This window comes from Elephas maximus, chromosome 1 (genome assembly GCF_024166365.1).
Source record: "Elephas maximus indicus isolate mEleMax1 chromosome 1, mEleMax1 primary haplotype, whole genome shotgun sequence".
In the NCBI taxonomy this organism is placed as follows: Eukaryota; Metazoa; Chordata; class Mammalia; order Proboscidea; family Elephantidae; genus Elephas; species Elephas maximus.
In genome coordinates this window covers 26,674,032-26,693,563 of record NC_064819.1, presented here as the reverse complement: position 1 = coordinate 26,693,563, position 19,532 = coordinate 26,674,032, and the positions used below count along the sequence as shown (strand labels likewise).

The following is a 19,532-nucleotide window of genomic DNA, read 5'->3' as shown; positions in this document are numbered from 1 at the left end:
TTTACATTATAAGAAAGTCTAAAGAAGTAGAAATTACTTTGTCAAAGTTTTCAGTTGATTACTGTTGCGTCTATTATCAAATTCAATGTAGATAAAAGTAGTCAAACATAAACCAAAGAAACCAAACCCTGTGCCATCGAGTAGATTCTGATCATAGCCACCCTATAGGACAGAGTAGAACTGCCCCATAGGGTTTCCAAGACTGTAATCTTTACAGAGGAGCCCTTGTAGCTCAGTGATTAAGAGCTCAGCTGCTAACTAAAAGGTCAGCAGTTCGAATCCACCAGCTGCTTCTTGGAAGCCCTATGAGGCAGTTCTGCTGTGTCCTACAGGGTCGCTATGAGTCAGAATCAACTTGATGGCAACAGGTTTGGTAATTTTTCCAGAAGCAGACTGCCATATGTTTTTCCTGCAGAGTGGCGGATGGGTTTGAACCAGCGACCTTTTGGTTTGCAGCTGAACGCTTAAACCACTGTGCCACTAGGGCTCCTTTAGTTAAACGTGCACGTTCCTAATTTAATTGTAGACTGTACTTCTCAGGGTTACGGGTATTGTCAGATATAAAGCTATGTTTTTGTCATCTTGTCATATTCATGGCTGTATTCCACAATGTGTGTTCCATGGAATAGTAGCTCTAGAAAAGGTCAAGTCAGTTTGGGAGTGAATTGCATAATATCCACCCACTTTGGAGCTTCTCCGTGTATATTTAGCAAGTTTAACTCTTGAGAAGTCCTCTAGGTAAGAACGGTAACCACAACATTCATTCCTTCTTGTTATGCTAAAATCAGATTTTGTTAAATTTATTTTGTCATGGAACTGTTTTATGGATAATATCTCAGACTCGTGTTCTGTGGAACATCCCTTAGATAGCTTGACTTTATTGTTAAAATTCTTAAGGTTTCACATCTGTCATCTTGTCCTCATCTTGGTTGAAATACAAAGTCATTGGTCTAAACTGTAGACCTCTGTCTACCCTCCCTTCTCCCCAGGAGAAATTAGCAGGTTTATTTCACGATCAAACACTTTTCAAATGAGATGCTGTCAGTAGAAAACAAAACAGAACCAAAACAAAACAAACCAAAAATAAAAACAGAAACAAAAAAAACCCCAAACTTCTCAGAGCCCAATAATTGCAGAAAAGAAGGCTGTGTTCTACCAGCCAAACCCAATTTTGTGCATTCAGGCCTTAACTTGGAGTGTTGTTCCTGAAAATAGGTTGTTTTTAAGCAAAACTTTGTTGGTAGACTTTTTCACCATCAAAGGCATGAATATGGGTGATTTTAAACTGTGACCTCTTTCCTGCTTTCAAGCCCAGGGCTTCTTGTGGGGGAAACAACACTTTCTTTAACATTTCTGAAACAGTTGGCTTGACCATCATGGCATTTTTTTCTTTTCCCTCCTGCTTGTTGAGGATATTCACTTTTTTAAGCTGGAAGGGTCCTCTGAGATCTGGTCCAAGCCCACACTTGACAGATGAGTTAATAGAGGCCTCGGAGACCTTAGTAACCTTTCCAAGTCTCTCTACTAAAAACTAGTTAGTGACAAAACCAGAACTAAATACAGGGTCCCTCATTTACCTGTCCCATGCCTTTTTAGTTGTATACGTTGTAAAAACAAAAGTGTTAACTGCTTCTCTTGGCTAACTGTATGTACTTATCCACCCGTCTGCCCACCCACCCACCCATCCACCCACCCACCCGCCCATCCATCCATCCATCCATCCCATTCATCCGCCCTACCTAGCTAGCTACCTACCTACCTAGCTACCCACTCACCCACTCACCCACACACCCCACCCATGCATCCATGCATCCATGCATCCATGCATCCATCCATCCATCCATCCATCCATCCATCCATCCATCCATCCATCCATCCATCCATCCATCCATCCATCCATCCATCCATCCATCCATCCATCCATCCATCCATCCATCCATCCATCCATCCATCCATCCATCCATCCATCCATCCATCCATCCATCCATCCATCCATCCATCCATCCATCCATCCACCCACCCACCCATGCCTCCCTCCCTCCCTCCCTCCACCCCTCCCTCCATCCTTCCCTCCATCCCTCCATCCATCTTTCCCTCCATCCTTCCCTCCATCCATCCATCCTTCCATCTCACCCTACCTACCTCACCTACCCACCTACCTACCCTATGTACCTGCCGACCTGATAGATAAAAGCCTAAGCTCTTCTAACCCTCAAAGTAAAAAGACCTTCTATAGGCCCATGTCTTGGGTTTTTTTTTTTATGAACTTCACCCACCTCAGGTCAGCCTTTTGATACTGTTCACTTGAGAAATTGATTCACTTTAAAGGAAGAAGCATGTGTGAAGGCACGGGTCCTACCCCGTGCTTTATCTCTCTGTCTTACTTCAGGCAGAGAGATTCACTGCAGCCAGGCAGTGTTTAAGGTTTTCACCGTAAGGAAAAGAACTGGCATGTCACCAAGCGCTTGAGGGATGTGGCTTAGTTATAAATCATCGTGTGGTTATTTCCCCCTCTCTTTTTTTTCTGTTAGTTTCAGTCTCTTTTTTCTTTGTTGCCATGTCCTCAGTGGGGGCTATTCCACCAGTTCCCATGGAAAGATGAGGAGGCTCAGATCAAAGAAAGCTATTCCGTCTACTGCGTTTAGTAGGCATAGCAAAACCAAGGTGTAATTCTTATGCCCTTGTGTTTCTTGCTTTAATCAGAAGGATTTGATAGGTTGTGGATCATGAGGAAGATATGTTGTTCAAATTCCCCATTGAAACATTACTGCAGAATCCGTGGACTGGAACCAGCTCTATCTGTGGCGTAGCATCATTTGAAAGAAAGTGCATTACTTGGAAGATATGGGTTCTGGCCTGCAGTCCTCTGCAAACGAGCAGTGGGGCACTGGGAAAATCAAGCATTCTGTCTGAGCCTTATTTGGGTCCCTTCTTTCCATTGGTAGTGGTAAGTCATGATTCTTGTATTGTCATCCTCATGGAATGGTGAGATTTAAATGGGATCAGGGATATGAAAAGGCTTTGTAAACTACAAAACACCCTGTAAATATGTGTTGCTGTTGTGTGCCATCACGTTGATTCTGACTCATCGCGACCCTATAGGACAGAGTAGAACTGCCCCAGGGGGTATCCCAGGCTGTGATCTTTACTGGAGCAGATGGCCAGGTCTTTCTCTTCTGGAGTGGCTACCTGGGTTCTAACCATCAGCCTTTTGGTTAGCAGTCAAGTGCTTAACCATTGGGCCCCCGGGTCTCCGTATAAATATGTGTAAGGTATTATTAATAGTAACAGTAACATATGGTTGCATAGTGCTGCCTTTGAGTCAGGCTTTACATGTATTAGCTCATTTAATTCTCACAAGCTCCAGTGTGTTGATGAATAGCCCCAGGCCTCATGAATCAGCAGTCCTGAGTGCTCACCTGGATCCGAGAGCGATTTACTCCATAGTCGCGGGCACTTCCCTTTCCTGAGTCTGGGTTTCACTCTTTGTAAAAGAGGCTCTTGGGCTCAGATGGAACGTCAGGGTCTTTCTGTTCTGGTATTCTGTGAATCTGTCTGGTAGTTTTTTGGCCCCACAGGCTCAGTCATTGATAATAGTCCTCAGAACTCACATTTAGCTGAGCACTTTCTCTGCTCCAGCCAGTCTTCTAGCAGTCTTCAGTGTGTATTGACTCATTTAAACTTGATGAGGACCCTTGAGGTAGGTACTGTCCTCGTATTCGTTTTAGAGATACAAAAGCAAAAGTCAAACCCCTTGCCATTGAGTCAATTCCTACTCATAGTGACACTGACGGACAGAGTAGAACTGCCTCATGGGGTTTCTAAGGAGTAGTTGGTGGATTCGAACTGCTGACCTTTTGGTTAGCAGCCTGAGCTCTTAACCACTGTACTACCAGGGCTCCATTTTAGAGGTAAGGACAAACTTAAGCACAGAGAGCTCGCATAACTTGCCCAAGGCTGCACACCTGGTAAGCGGTGTGAAACTCTTTGCTGTCCAGTTGATTCTGAATCATAGTGACCCTATAGGACAGAGCATTACTCCCCGTAGCGTTTCCAAGGATGTGAATCTTTATGGGAGCAGACTGCCAGACCTTTATTCCCATGGAGCAGCTGGTGGGGTTGTGCACCCGCCTTTCAGTTAGCAGCCGAGCGTTTGACCACTGTGCCACCAGGGCTTCTTTAATAAGCGGTAGCTGGGGTTTAAACCCTGGCTCTGGTGTAAGAGAATGTTGGTGGCTGCATAGATTTTGGATAACTCTTCAGCTATTCCAGGTGAGTTCTGTTGCCACACTCCTCATCTAATTGGCATCAGGATAATCACTTAGCTCTTTAGAGTTTTGGTGGTGGGTATCATTTAACTCCACAATTAGATTCCCAGAGTTTTGATTGCAGGTTCTCTGTACTGGAAGGTGTATTTCCAGTATCTTCCACAGGGTTTGGCTAAGTAGTGCTCTGTTGTATATGCACAGATTATTTTTCTGCCAAACTTTTAAGTTCTTTGAACCTGTTATGGAGGGGTCATGTCTCCCCAAGCTGTGTCTGGGAAAATGGCCTTTTCACATTACCTCACAGGGCTGAAGCAGCCCTGTCCCAGCTGTGGCTACTGTGGTGCAACTCCAGACAAGCCTCTCCACAGAGAAACATGTTTCAGGTTGTAGCCTGTTTGCTTTCTACACGGCATATGAACAATGAAAACCAAACCAGTTGCTGTCAGATTGATTCTGACCCATAGCGACCCTAGAGGACAGAGTAGTACTGCCCCATAGGGTTACCAAGGAGCAGCTGGCAGATTTGAACTACCGACCTTTTGGCTAACATGGCTTATGGACCATGATTTTTGTCATGGCCTCATAACTCAGAAGCCAGGCCTGGTGATCTGCTTCTGAAAGGTCACAGCCTTGAAAACCATATGGAGACAGTTCTCTATTATGTGGGGTCTCCACGAGTCAGAATCGACTCGATGACAATGAACAACAACGTAACTCTACCCGTGTTTTCTAGCTGCTTCAGCTTTGTTTTGCTTTGCTTTAAAAATAAAAAAAAAATGAAAAGCCTCGTTTACTTGGGCTCTGCTTGGGTATAACACAAGATTTATAGTCTAGTTGCATCTGGGAAGGAGTCACACCTGATGAAATTGGGAGAAAATTAACTCTTGGAACCCAAGGAAACTGACATAAATTTTATAGTGTGAATGTCTTATATGTCTGACTCTTTGCCTTCCTTTGTTCCAAGATCCGTTACTGAGCCAGCTTTCTTGGAGTCTTGCCTTTAGCTCCTAAACCATTCGGTGTGATTATTTTGCCATTAGCATACCACGAATAGTTTCCCAGTCCCGATTAGGTGGCCCGTTCTGGAGTTCATGTATTCATTCATTAAAAGATGGATTATTTTGTATTTCCTATATGTGTCAGACAGAGCCCTGATGGCGGAGTGGTTAAGAGCTTGGCTGCTAAACAAAAGGTTGGCAGGTTTGTAGTTAGATTCCACCAGTCGTTCCTTGGAAACCCTAAGGGGCAGTTCTCTGTCCTAGAGGGTCGCTATGAGTCAGAATCAACTTGGTGGCAGTGGGTTTGGTTTTGGGTTAAGTATCAGACACTGAATCAGGCTCACAGGGGGATGCCAGAATGAATTAGACACAACAATTCCTGCTTTGAAAGACCTAATACTCTGACGTAGGAGATTCATTAATTCTATCAACAGCTATTTCTTGAGGGCTTACCATGACCAGGTACTGTACCAGGCACTGAACTGGGACTGTGGGTGCCAGGCAGATACAACCCCTGTCATCACAGGGCTTCTGGTCCAGGAAAGACAGACATCAAATTCGTAATTTCACAGATAATTACCGTAATTACAGTTGTGAGAGGTTCACAAAGGACGGGTACAGGGCGTTGTGGAAATATTTAACAGTTTTCTTTTTTTTTCTGACCTAGTTTGAGGGGTCAGATCCCTGGTGGCACAGTGGTTAAGAGTTCGGCTGCTAATGAAAAGGTTGGCAGTTCGAATCCACCAGCTGCTTCTTGGAAACCCTATGGGGCAGTTTGACTCTGTCTTATAGGGGTTGCTATGAGCCTGAATCAACTCGACGGCAACAAGTTTGGTTTTTGGTTTGGTTTGAGGGGCCACGTATGTTTCCCTGAGAATATGGAATCAACCAGGTGGAGGAAGGCACAGGAAAGTGAATTTAGACACTGATACCTCACCTCTCATATGAGGTATAAAGTTAAAGTGCCGTATTAAAGTGTCCAGCTCAAGTCATGTGGACATTGAGAAAGAACTTTTTTAAAAATTGAGTTGATGACAAAACTCCTTTCAGTATAATTTCTTGTGGCCCCTTCTATAAATGAAGGGCTTTACTGGCATTGTAGACTGTTTTAGTCATTGTACATTGACTTAATGAAGAAAAAAATAACAACAAAACTTCTCTGTGTTTTCAGACTGTTCAAATGTGTTAAAATAATTCACTATATTTCATAAGTACGCCCAAGGTCGTTGAATTCAATTAGTAAGAAAAACACTGTTCGTGTCATTGTTAAGTAACTTGAAAATAAACAACTGGGAATGGGGGTGGGGGGGGGTGGGGGGAACCTCCAAAATGAATGTCTTAAGCTTCCTGCTGGAAGCTGGGACTGTCTTGTTGAAAGAAATGGTTTCAAACCTCTCTCTCTGCGTGGGTTTCTTTATTTGCTTATTGAGAGAGTCTGCCACGTGTCAAGTGCTTTATTGGAGTGGGGAGGCGAGAAGGGGAAGGGTATACCAGGGTTGCTGCTCACTGCTGCCCAGGTTGTGTCCTACTCTAGGGTCCCGGGAGGAGGGCAAGTAGGGCCAAAATCCTGCCACCCTCCACTTGCCAAGCCAAGGCGGGGTTGGGGGATTTCTAATTTGCACAAAGGAACTTAATGGCTAGCAGATGCCCTGGGTATGGAAATATTTTTTCCTGAGAGCACTCATAATTTAGTGGGTTTAGGTAGACACAGGAATGACTAAATGTAATTTTATTGCCCAAAACAAGAAAACAAAAAAAAAAAAACCAGTGCCATCGAGTCGATTCTGACTCACAGCGACCCTATAGGACAGAGTAGAACTGCCCCATACAGTTTCAAGGAGAGCCTGGTGGATTCGAACTGCCAGCCCTCTGGTTAGCAGCCGTAGCACTTAACCACTACGCCACCAGGGTTTCCATTTTATTGCCAGCCTGTATGAATTATATTAGCCAGAGATACAAATAACTTTCTGGGGGGGTTTGGTTAAAAGATTTTAACTCAGACTGGGTGGGGAGAGGAGAATCAATGTATATAGAATTTGAGGAGTCTAGTGTGGTAAGTTTTTTTGGTAACCAGCATTATTGAGATGTCGTTCACATACCATACAATTAACCCATTTAAAGTATACAATTCAGTGGTTTTCAGTATAGTCACGGTTATGAGACCATCACCATAATCAGTTCTATAACATTTTCATTACTCCCATCATGGATTGAATTGTGCCTCCCAAATAATATGTGTCAACTTGATTAGGCCATGATTCCCAGTATTGTGTGGTTGCCTTCCATTTCGTGATCGTAATTTTATGTTGAGAGGATTAGGTGGGATTGTAACATCACCCTTATTCAGGTCACTTCTGTGATCCAAGGTAAAGGGAGTTTCCCTGTGGTGTGGCCTGCACCATCTTTTATCTCTCAAGAGATGAAAGGGAAATAAGCAGAGAGTTGGGGATCTCATAGCACCAAGAAAGTAGCACCAGGAACAGAGCACGTCCTTTGGACCCAGGATCCCTGTGCCTGAGAAGCTCCTCGACCATGGGAAAATTCAGGACAAGGACCTTCCTCCAGAGCTGACTTGTTTTTCGCCAAAACAAGGCTCCAGGAATTAATGGAATATCAATTGAGATGTTTCAACAAACAGATGCAGCGCTGGAGGTGCTTACTCATCTATGCCAAGAAATATGGAAGACAGCTTCCTGGCCAACTGATTGGAAGAGATCCATGTTTATGCCTATTCCCAAGAAAGGTGATCCAACCGAATGTGGAAATTATAGAACAATATCATTAATATCACACACAAGCAAAATTCTGCTGAAGATCATTCAAAAACGGCTGCAGCAGTAAGTATATCCATAGGGAACTGCCAGAAATTCACGCCGGTTTCAGAAGAGGACGTGGAACCAGGGATATCATTGTTGATGTCAGATGGATCCTGGCTGAAAGAGAATACCAGAAGGATGTTTATCTCTTTTTTTATTGACTATGCAAAGGCATTCGACTGTGTGGCTCATAACAAACTATGGATAACACTGCCAAGAATGGGAATTCCAGAACACTTAATTGTGCTCATGAGGAGCCTTTACATAGATCAAGAGGCAGTTGTTCAGACAGAACAAGGGGATACTGATTGGTTTAAAGTCAGGAAAGGTGTGCGTCAGGGTTGTATTCTTTCACCATACCTATTCAATCTGTATATTGAACAAATAATACGAGAAGCTGGACTATATGAAGAAGAACGGGGCGCCAGGATTGGAGGAAGACTCATTAACAACCTGCGTTATGCAGATGACACAACCTTGCTTGCTGAAAGTGAAGAGGACTTGAAGCGCTTACTAATGAAGATCAAAGACCACAGCCTTCAGTATGGATTGCACCTCAACATAAAGCAAACAAAAATCCTCACAACTGGACCAATGAGCAACATCATGATAAATGGAGAAAAGATTGAAGTTGTCAAGGATTTCATTTTACTTGGATCGACAATCAACAGCCACGGAAGCAGCAGTCAGGAAATCAAAAGACGCATTGCATTGGGCAAATCTGCTGCAAAGGACCTCTTCAAAGTGTTGAAGAGCAGAGATGTCACCCTGAAGACTAAGGTGCGCCTGACTCAAGCCATGGTATTTTCAATCACATCATATGCATGTGAAAGCTGGACAATGAATAAGGAAGACCGAAGAACAGTTGATGTCTTTGAATTGTGGTGTTGGCAAAGAATACTGATATACCATGGGCTGCCAAAAGAACGAACAAATCTGTCTTAGAAGAAGTACAACCAGAATGCTCCTTAGAGGCAAGGATGGCGAGACTGCATCTTACATACTTTGGACATGTCAGGAGGGATCAGTCCCTGGAGAAGGACATCATGCTTGGCAGAGTACAGGGTTAGCGGAAAAGAGGAAGACCCTCAACGAGATGGATTGACACAGTGGCTGCAACAATGAGCTCAAGCATAACAACAATTGTAAGGATGGCACAGGACCGGGCAGTGTTTCATTCTGTTGTTGTGCATAGGGTGGCTATGAGTCGGAACCGCCTTGACGGCACCTAACAAGAACAACACCAGAGCTGACAAAGAGAGGAAGCTTTCCCCCAGAGCTGATACCCTGAATTTGGGCTTGTAACCTTTTTTACTGTGAGAAAATAAACTTCTCTTTGTTGAAGCCATCCACTTGTGGTATTTCTGACATAGCAGCACTAGATGACTAAGACACCCCCTAAAAGAAAGTCCATACCTGTTAACAGTCACTCCCTGTTTTCCCCCAAACCCCTTTTCCAGTAGCCTTAAGCAACCACTAATTTACCTTCTATGTCTATAAATTTTAATATTCTGGACATTTCATATAAATGGACTCATAGAATGTGTGGTCTTTCGTGATTGGCCTCTTTCATTTTGGGTAATGTTTCATGGTTCATCCACGTTGTACCAAGCTGAGTTGGAGTAGGTTTTTGATTGGTGGAGAATGGAAGGATGTTCAGCCCCACATAATGCGTTAGGGTGGGCTAAGAAGGGGACCTCTGTAAGAAACTATGGGCTGTGCTTGATAAGTGGAAAGTAGAACACTGGGTCTGCAGAGCAGAAACTATGTGGATGTTATAGGAGATGAAGTTGGAAAGGTAATTTAGGAGCGGATCATGGGAGGCCTTGAATGAGTTTGGACTGTTTGTCTGAATGCAGATGCTCTTGAGAGGAGCGTAATATGACCTGATGGATAGAATTTGAAGAAAAATTGACAATTAGAGCTGCAGGGCTACCTGGGTTGGTGGTGGAGAGCCAAGTGGAAAATCAAAAGCTCCTAACTTCCCAAGCCACTTTTTTCCTTGTACTTGACTGCCTCTTCTTAAGTTTTGTGTATTGGTTAGCTGGCGTAAGAAAAAACACAGATGACTTTTTCTGTTATAATTTTTTGAATGATGAGAAGTATGTTAAAAAAAAGCAAGAAAAAAAACAACCTTTAGCTGTTGTAGTTGAAATTGCTGTTCCTTGGACACTTGGAACAAGGTAGGCTTTTCCTGTCGAAGCCCACTGTGCATGTTTCCACATCAGGAACTCAGGCCCTCTTCTGGCCCCATTTGCTCACCTCTGCAAGACCCTGTAACGTGCTCTTTTGAATACAAAATCTTTCCTTGTTTGTACTTCCTTTGGACTCCTGGCCCTTGAGTCTGATTCCTTATATTTCTTATATTGACAGATTCCTGCCAGTCAAATGGAAGACAAAGTTATCCCAAGGGTAGTTGGCTTATGTTTCCATCTCTTGAAGCCAAGAGATGTTTCTCCCGGCTTGCTTCTGAGCGAATCATGTCACAGGGTTTTGCAAAGGAGGGATTTTAGAGATCACGTGGTACAGGGTTATTTAAATTAAGCATTCATGGGTGGGGCTTAGTGGTCCATGAGCCTCCTGAAATTGTTTAAACGATTTTCTATATTTGTGTTGAAATATATACATAAAACCAAAAAGCATAAAAAAAAAAGAAAAAGCCAAACACATTGCCATCAAGTCGATTCCGACTCACAGCAACCTTATAGGACTGAGTAGAACTGCCCTGTAGCATTTCCGAGGAGCTGCTGGTGGATTCAAACTGCCAACCTTTTGTTAGCGGCCAACCTCTTAACCACTCCGCCACCAGGGTTCTACACACACACAGTATATATATTTCCATAAGATTTTTTATAAAGTTGTGTCTCTCCAAAGCAGAAGAATCACTTTTATACTAATGATATTGAACATTTATTGAATATTTCTACAATACCATATACTTCAAGCACTTTACTTGTGTTGTATCAATCTTTATAACTTGTCTCACGGATATAGGAACTGAATTGTGGCGTGGTTAAATCAGCTTGCCCAAGGTCACAAAGTTAGAGGCAACAAAATCTAGATGCAAGCCCTTGCATTCCTCATTCTTCATGTATTCTTAACCTCTTGCCCTTTATACTATTCTGTTCTACTGTTTTAGAGTCTGGAGTTGATTAACTCTCCTGTAATAAATGGGTAAGGAGCCCTGATGGCGTGGTGGTTAAAGCATTCAGCTGCTAACCAAAAGCTGGCGGTTCGAAACTACCAGTGGCTCCATGGGAGAAAGATGTGGCAGTCTGCTTCTGTAAAGATTTTCAGCTTTGGAAACCCTGTGGTTTCAACTCATAGGGAACTCATAGATTCCTTTTGAGTTCAAATGGACTTGATGGCAGTGGGTGGAATAAGTGGGTAGATGGAGGCCCAGAGAGAAGTAAAACAGGCCCAAGATCGTGCTGTGATTTAGGACACAGAGATGTCAACATTTGACAGTAATACAAACAAACCAGCAAACCCCAAGTCAAGTCCTGACGTTTTAACACGTAGTTTTAGATTAATAATGCTGCCTTTGACCTTTGCTTGTGCCATTGACCCTTGTTTCTCTCTTCCTTCCTTCTCTTCTTGCCTCCTACCACTTCTTTCCTCTCCCTTTGCTTTTCCCTCTGTTTTCTTCCCTTAACAAACATTTCTGAGCACTTATCTCATTCTGAGCTACAATGGCATTATTAGTAATTGAATGTTTTTGTGTAACTAAAATGATTTTATGGTCAGGTGACTGGGACTACCCTACCCTTTGGTAGCCAAACTCCCTCGACCCTATAACATTCTCATTGGAGCTGTTAACACATGAAGCAATGTTGTAGGAAAGCAAAGTACCTGAAGCCAGTGTTGCTCCCTGGTTCACAGAGTAGGCTACTGATTTCTGATTTTGGGCACTGGATGGTACCACTCATTCAAATGGACGAACAATACGGAAGGAAGCTTCACTTTCAGGTGAGTATGTGGTAGAAGGGAAACCCTGGTGGTGTAGTGGTTAAGACCTACGGCTGCTAACCAAAAGGTTGACAGTTCAAACCCACCAGGCAGTCCTTGGAAACCCTCTGGGGCAGTTTTACCCTGTCCTTTAGGGTCACTTTGAGTCGGAATCCACGGCAGCGGGTTTTTTGTTTATGGGGTAGAATGAGAGGTTTTTTTTTTTTTTTCTTTTGAGCTTTTTGGTTTTGAGAGCTTGACCCTTAAGAAGGACAGATAAACTGCTGGAGGTCCAGGGGTGGAATTTAGAAGAAAGGTCGGGACAAGAACTGGGAACTATCAGGATGTAATAAAAGCATCGTCATGGATGAGGTAGCTCAGGGAACATTTGTAGAGAGAGGGAAAGGAAAAAAAAAGCCCTTTCCCCTTTCCTTTTAGCATTTGGCACTTGTCTGAAGTCCCATTTGCCCAAGTAACCCTCCCTAATCACTCCTAACTTAGGCAATGTCAGCTGGTATTGGAACCCCTGTAAGTCTCCTTTGGTCACTTAACCATGTGTCCATTCCAGGTCGCCTGTGTTTATTAAGCTGGGAGAGAGGCCATGACACAGGGAAAGTCAGTAGACCTGTGCTTTGATTGCAGGCTTTGGTGTTCACTATTTGTGTGGTTGACAGATGGGTTTTCTCGCAGCCTCAGATTCCAGGACTGTAAAATGGGCTTAATAATAATGTCTACCCTGCCAATCTCACACGGTTGGTGTTAACTTTTTAAATACAACAGTGGATATGAAAGCTCTCTAATAAAATAAAGCCCTTAGCAGAATGTGGAACGTGGGAAGAGTCTTTATGAAATTCACCCTTTTCTACATTTATTTTTGGTAATTTTTATTTTAGCTCTCCAGGTAGTAGTGTTTAACTGCTATGGCTGCTAACCAAAAGGTTGGAAGCTCGAATCCATCAGGCACTCCTTGGAAACTTTATGGGGCACTTCTGTTCTGTCCTGGGGGTCACTATGAGTTAGAACGGACTCAACAGCAACTGGTTTTGTTTTTCCTTTTTTTAGCCACCTCAGTACGTGAAACAATGTTGTGCGTATTAAATATTTACATTCAGGTACCACTTGCCATCAGATTGACTCCACGTATGTCCGAATAGAACTGTGCTTCATAATGTTTTTGCTGGCTGATATTTTGGATGTAGATCACCAAGCCTTTCTCCCAAGGCACCTCTGGGTGGACTTGAACCTCCAACTTTTTGGTTAGCAGCCAAGTACTTTAACCGTTTGTACTACCCAGTCACTCCAGATGGTCACGTACATGATTTTAGTTATTGTTTTCTTTCTTTTCTTTTCCCCACCCCATTTCTTCTCCCTCTGTCTCTGGACCCTTATCCTCCTTACAAAGAGCTTTTCCCTCAGGTAAGTAGGCTGCTAACTTCTCTTTGGTTTTCCCAGTTCCCTCTCTTGTGTCTGATCCTCTGTGTGGTGTACCCTTCTGCTGCTAAGGTGCGTACCTCCTGGCACTTTCACTTTGTCCCAGCAGTGGTGACTTTAGAGTGTCTGCTGACACTTAAAACCCTGTAGGGACATGGGGTCCAGCTGCCTCATAGAAAACTTAAGCTCAGAGGAGGGTAATCTATATATTTGGTTAAAATGGGTATAGGGGATATTTTATGAACAGTGCCCACTCAGTGCATTCCATTGAGGCTTACTGGTGTTTAGCTTCTGCTTCTTGCATTTAAAAAAAAAAAAGAAATTTTTTTTAATTTTTAGGATGAAATTACTGACTTTTATCACATTTTAAATTTTCATGAGGATTCTATTCCTGAATCCAATTCCATTTTCTTCTAGCTCAAATTGCACTTTCTTTTTCACCCTGTTATGGTGTATTTTTTTTCCTCCCAGACATAATCCGAGATGACACCAGACAGAAAACATGTTTTGCTGTGTATTAGTGGAAAATTTAGTATGTTTGTTTTATCGTGTTGAATGTAGATACCATGGATATGTATAACTTTCTTGGTTAATATTACTCTCAATTTTCTTTACTTTCTTATTCCTTAGCCTGGCTTGCCACAAATAGATAATATGTTTTATTTAATAATATTTGTAATATATGTTTATGTTTTTGCCGTTTCTTCAAGACTTTTTAATTGCATGATATTTAAACAGTAATAATGTAAAAGTTTGTAGAGTGAAGAAGATCCTTCCAGAAGCTTACTATCTTGACAGTTGACCTATTCTCCTTTTTCGTTTTTAACCAGCCCTTGCCCAAATACAAGTATATTTTTACATAGTTTCAACCTTAATATCTGAAAAATACTTTTTTCTCTTTCCACTTAGCATTGTTTTTTAGATTTCCGTGTTGCTGCATAGTGTAATTTACTTTCAACTTCATTCTAATATGATTATTATTATTTTATTCCTACCACATTTCTACTTTGGCAGGATTGGCAGGAGTGGGATGTTTGGGTCAATGACTTTTCATTTGCAAAGAGACATTTTCAGTTGACAGCAGCAATATGTTTTCATTTTACCAGAACACAATTTTTTTTTAGAACATTCCTCCCTCCAGGAAAAGATAATTGTGTATGATTGTAATGTTTAATTTCTGCTCATTTAATAGGTTCAGAAGAGTCATCTGTTGTTTTAATCCTTATTCCTGTGACCATTAAGAAGATTCTTTTTCCATGTGTCTTTTGCTAAATTGATGTATTCTTCTATGAAGTGTAAGTTCATGGCCTGTGCCCATTTGGTCTATTGAGTTCATGACTTTTTGTCTTTATTTGGGATCCCAAATATTTATTAACGCTTTGTCTGACATCTGTTGCAAATATTTACCCTGAGTTTCTTGTTTGTCTTTTTAGTTATATTGTTTGTGTGTGTGTACACACATAAACATACATATATATGTGTGTACGTACGCATAATACATACACATGTGTATATGTACACACATACATACATACACGTATATGTGAATACACATACACGTGCACACACACATATTTGGAGTCCCTGGGTGGTGTACACAGTTAATGTGCTTGGCTGCCAACCAAATGGTTGGAAGTTTCGGCCTACCAAGAGGCACCTCGGAAGAAAGGCCTGTGATCTACCTCTGAAAAATCAGCCAATGAAAACCCTATGGAGCATAGTCGTACTTTCACACATGGGGTTGCCATGAGCCAGAGTGGACTTGAAGGCAGTGGGTTTTAGAATTTAGTTTTTGGGGAAAAACTTGGTAAAAGTTTGCAATCAAATGTAGGTAACCATTTGGTTAATGGATAAGGTTCTTTTCGACAGCTTGACAAAAAGTATCTATATGATAGGGTGGAAAGTGGGTGAGCACTATTAACTATTGGCATTGATTTTCATGGTGATGCCCACACTGGAACATTTCAATGCGAGATTTTTATTTCTTGTATCAGTTCAAATACAGAAGCAGAACAAGTAGGATATATAGGGATTTATTACAAGGAATTGGCCTATACCTTTGTGGGGGCAGGCTAAGCAACTTTGAAATCCATTGCTGTTGTTAGGTACCATCGAGTCAGTTCCAACTCATAGCCACCCTGTAGGACAGAGTAGAAGTGCCCCATAGAGTTTCCAAGGAGTACATGGTTGATTTGAACTGCCAACCTTTTGGTTAGCAGCTGAGCTCTTAACCACTATGCCACCAGGGCTCCTTGAAATCCATAGAGCAGACACTTAGCAAGGGAGATCACCACCAGGCTGGAAGCCAACTGTCCTAGGCTGCAGCTTCTTGTGCTACAGGCTTATCCAAGATAATCTCCCTTTTGATGAACTTAAATTCACCTGGGTAGTGATGTTAATTACATCTGTAAAGTCAACTTCACAGTAGCACCTAGATTAGCATTTGATTTAATAACTGAGAGAAAATGTGTGTGTGTGTGTGTGTGTTATAAAATGGTTGCTGTTTCCCTTTTGTTTTCCGTCTGTCTTGTGAGAATATCCCTTGAATCTCACCCTAAACAGAAACATATTTGAAAGGGAACTTTGGGGACTAGCCAAGCTGACACATCAAAACTCATCACACTGCTCCCCATCGGTTAGTATTATAGGTGGAGTCCTGAGTTTCACCAAATTCCAGGCCTAACGGAATTCTGAAAAGAACAACAGATGCTATCTTGCCTAATCTTCTCAATTTCTTCAGTGAACAAGTGGGGCCCGGAGAGCCTGAGTCCCTGTCAGGAGAGCTTGAGTCCATGTCAGGAGGAGTCCTTGTCAGGAGAGGCTGAGTCCCTGTCAAGAAAACCTGAATCCCTGTCAGGAGAGCCTGAGTCCCTGTCAGGAGAACCTGAGTCCCTGTCAGGAGAACCTGAGTCCCAGTCAGGAGGGCCTGAGTCCCTGTCAGAAGGGCTCGAGACCCTGTCGTGAGAACCTGAGCCCCTGTCAGGAGAGCCTGAATCCCTTTCAGAAGGGCTCGAGACCCTGTCATGAGAACCTGAGTCCCTGTCAGGAGGGCCTGAATCCCTTTCAGGAGAACCTGAGTCCCTGGTCAGGAGAACGTGAGTCCCTGTCAGGAGTGCCTGAGTCCCTGTCAGAAGGGCCTGAGACCCTGTCAGGAGAACCTGAGTCCCTGTCAGGTGAGTCTGTCAGTTTGTGCTGGGCTGAGACCAGAATCCAAATCCCTTGTCTCTTAGACAAGAGGGTTTTTCACTCAAATCTGTTTCCTTGAGTTCACTTCTCACTGCCTGTTTCCTCACTCTTAATTTTCCATATCTTTTTCATCCGTCTTCCCTCTGAGGGGCATACTTGGCTTGAGAGTGAGGAGGAATGCTGGCGTTCTCAGTTATTACAGAAAATACAGACCTTTTCAGACCACTCGCTTATCCCCAAACATACCTGAGTCTCCTTGCTTCAGTGCCTTTGCTTACATTCCTGCCATTCCTGACTGGGTGGGCCTTCTTTTTCAAACCTCACCGGTCCTTTGTGACTTCACATAAAAATGAGACATTTTCATGGAATCTCTCCTAATTTCTTCCCACCAACTCTTCCCAAGTAAGAACTAATCTAATTTCTTCCTTGGTGAGCTCCTCACATTCTTGTAATGCATTTTTTGTGCCTTCCTTAGGAGACTCTTCATTTACTTCATACCAGAATCATTTATGAATACATATATATATATATTTGATTTCCTTTAAGACAAATACCTTAATTTTCTTAGTACTAACGCAGTGCTTGTTGAATGACTGAATCAACATGGGAAGAAGACAGGGTTCTCTAAAACCTTCTTGGTGACAGAATTGAGAATGGGAAGATTAGCAGCATTGGCAATGAATGGACCTCAAGAGATAGGCTGATTGTAGCCACACAGTTGAAGGCTTTTCTGTGCTTTTTGAACTTTTATAAGGTACAGACAATTGTAGATTTCACATACAAATAAGCAAAAAGAATGAGGACTGTACTTAAATTTCTATACTTGTGTGGGAAACTATCTGAGTTTAAATCAACAGCCTCTCAATGAGTCAGCCTCTACAAAGAAGTATGCACTTAATCTAATCCAGCAGCTCTTCGAGACTCTTTTCTTTACCAGGCAGTCTGTAAGGTGCTTTATGACATGAAAAGATGATAAAGACCTAGTTCCGGCCTTCAAAGAGCTTTAGGTTTGGTGGGAAAGACAGATGTACTAACAGAAGGGTTCTAATACTAGGTAGGCTAGGACACTTCCTAGCACAAAGTGTGTCTTAGGAGTCCGTGAGAAGAAAAGATCAAATTTGACTGGAGACTCTCATGATGTTGCCAGTATACTCATCTTACACAATTGGTTTAACCTCAAAATTCTTTCTTTCTGCTGAAGTGATTTTTTTTTTTCTTTTAGGTTCCAATTTTTACCTGGCTTTGACCTTTCCTCCCCACCTCTTAGTCCCCCGATTTGTAGTTATTATAATTTGAGTAACATCAAAGGGAGATGAAAGATTTATTCTTTTTTCAAAAGGGAAACAAACAAAAATGAGGAATGATGGATGTATATGTCAATGTCAAGAATACCCTGGGAATTAGGAAGAAAGGACTGCAGCATAATAGGATACAGGAGAATGTGTCAGCAATTGCTGGAGGTGGTTACTTCACAGTCTTGGAAAGTGTGCCTTCAGTGGATAATATATAAATAATGGTGTCTCTGTACACACACACACACACACACACACACACACACACACACACACACACACACTGCTTTATTAACTATTTGTTGTTAACTATCGTTAATGATTTTTTTTTTTTTTACCTGTTCCTTTCTAAATATTACCTCCACTGGGACCTAATTAGAACCCCTCAGAATTCACAGAAGATCAGAATAGATGTGGGCTCCATATGTTATTTTTAGGCATTACAGAATATTAGGAACTAATTATGGTTATCCATTGTGTATGTAGATACATAAACCTCTTCCACCAACTTTGTTGTCATGCTGCAGTGAGAAAAATTAAAGAAATATTTCTCATTAGCTTTTGGATTTCGAAGGAATTTTCTCCCGAAGAGTGACATTTCTGCCAGTTGAGACTAGAGACTTCTTAGGCTCTAGTAAATGTCTAAAGGTGGCGTTTAACTTAATGTGAAATTAATACTTAACATAGTACTGAAATTGTAAGGAAAGGATTATCTCTACAAAAGCAAGTTTTTGTAGAAAACATACTTTGATGTCCACAGTTCTGTTGAACAGCTCTATTCAGAGGAGCAGTTTAATTCAAACTCTGTTACAGCAAAGCCTTTTGGGGGATTTTTAAAGCAGTTATACACTTAGAGAGGAAATTGAACATTGTTCTTTTCAGTTACTTATATATATATTATAAGTATATATATATATATATATGTATAAATTTGTTGCCGTTGAGTTGATTCTGACTCATAGTGACCCTATAGGACAGAGTAGAACTGCCCCACAGGGTTTCCAAGGAGCAGCTGGTGGATTCCAACTGCTGACATTTTGGTTAGTAGCTATCTTCTGTCATCTAGTGCTGCTATAACAGAAATACCACAAGTGGATGGCTTAACAAGAGAAATTTATTCTCTCACAGTCTAGTAGAATACAAGTCCAAATACAGGGCATTGGGTTCAGGGGAGGGCTCTCTCTTCTTGGCTCTGGAGGAAGGTCCTTGTTATCAATCTTGCCCTTGTCAGGGAGATTCTCAGTGCAGGGACCCCGGGTCCAGAGGACACGCACTCCTGCTGTTCATTCTTGGTGGTATGAGGTCCCCTTGTCTTTCTGCTCCCTTCTCTCTTTTATATCTCAAAGAGATTTGTTTAAGACACTATCTAGTTTTGTGTATCTCGTCACTATAACTGCCACTAATCCATCTCATTTCATCATAGTGATGGGATTTACAATACATAGGGAAATCACATAAAATGGTGGACAATCACACAATCCTGGGACTCATGACCCAGGTAAGTTGACAGGTATTTTGGGGGGACGCAATTCAATCCATGACAGCAGCTGAGCTCTTTAACCACTTTGCCACCAGGGCTCCATATAATATATA

General features: G+C 42.2%; 1 protein-coding gene across 14 annotated transcripts in view; it reads left to right on the top strand.

The window, feature by feature from the left end:
• The window catches only part of LPP (LIM domain containing preferred translocation partner in lipoma), a 778,646-nt gene that overhangs the window by 227,635 nt on the left and 531,479 nt on the right, over positions 1–19,532 (top strand). For 2 of the 14 annotated variants that reach the window (XM_049854907.1, XM_049855645.1), the window contains one exon: positions 14,654–14,756. The exons of the other annotated variants lie outside the window; for them this stretch is intronic. The gene's annotated coding sequence lies outside the window, so the exon portion shown is untranslated. The remainder of the gene's footprint in view (positions 1–14,653; positions 14,757–19,532) is intronic. 14 annotated transcript variants of the gene reach the window in all.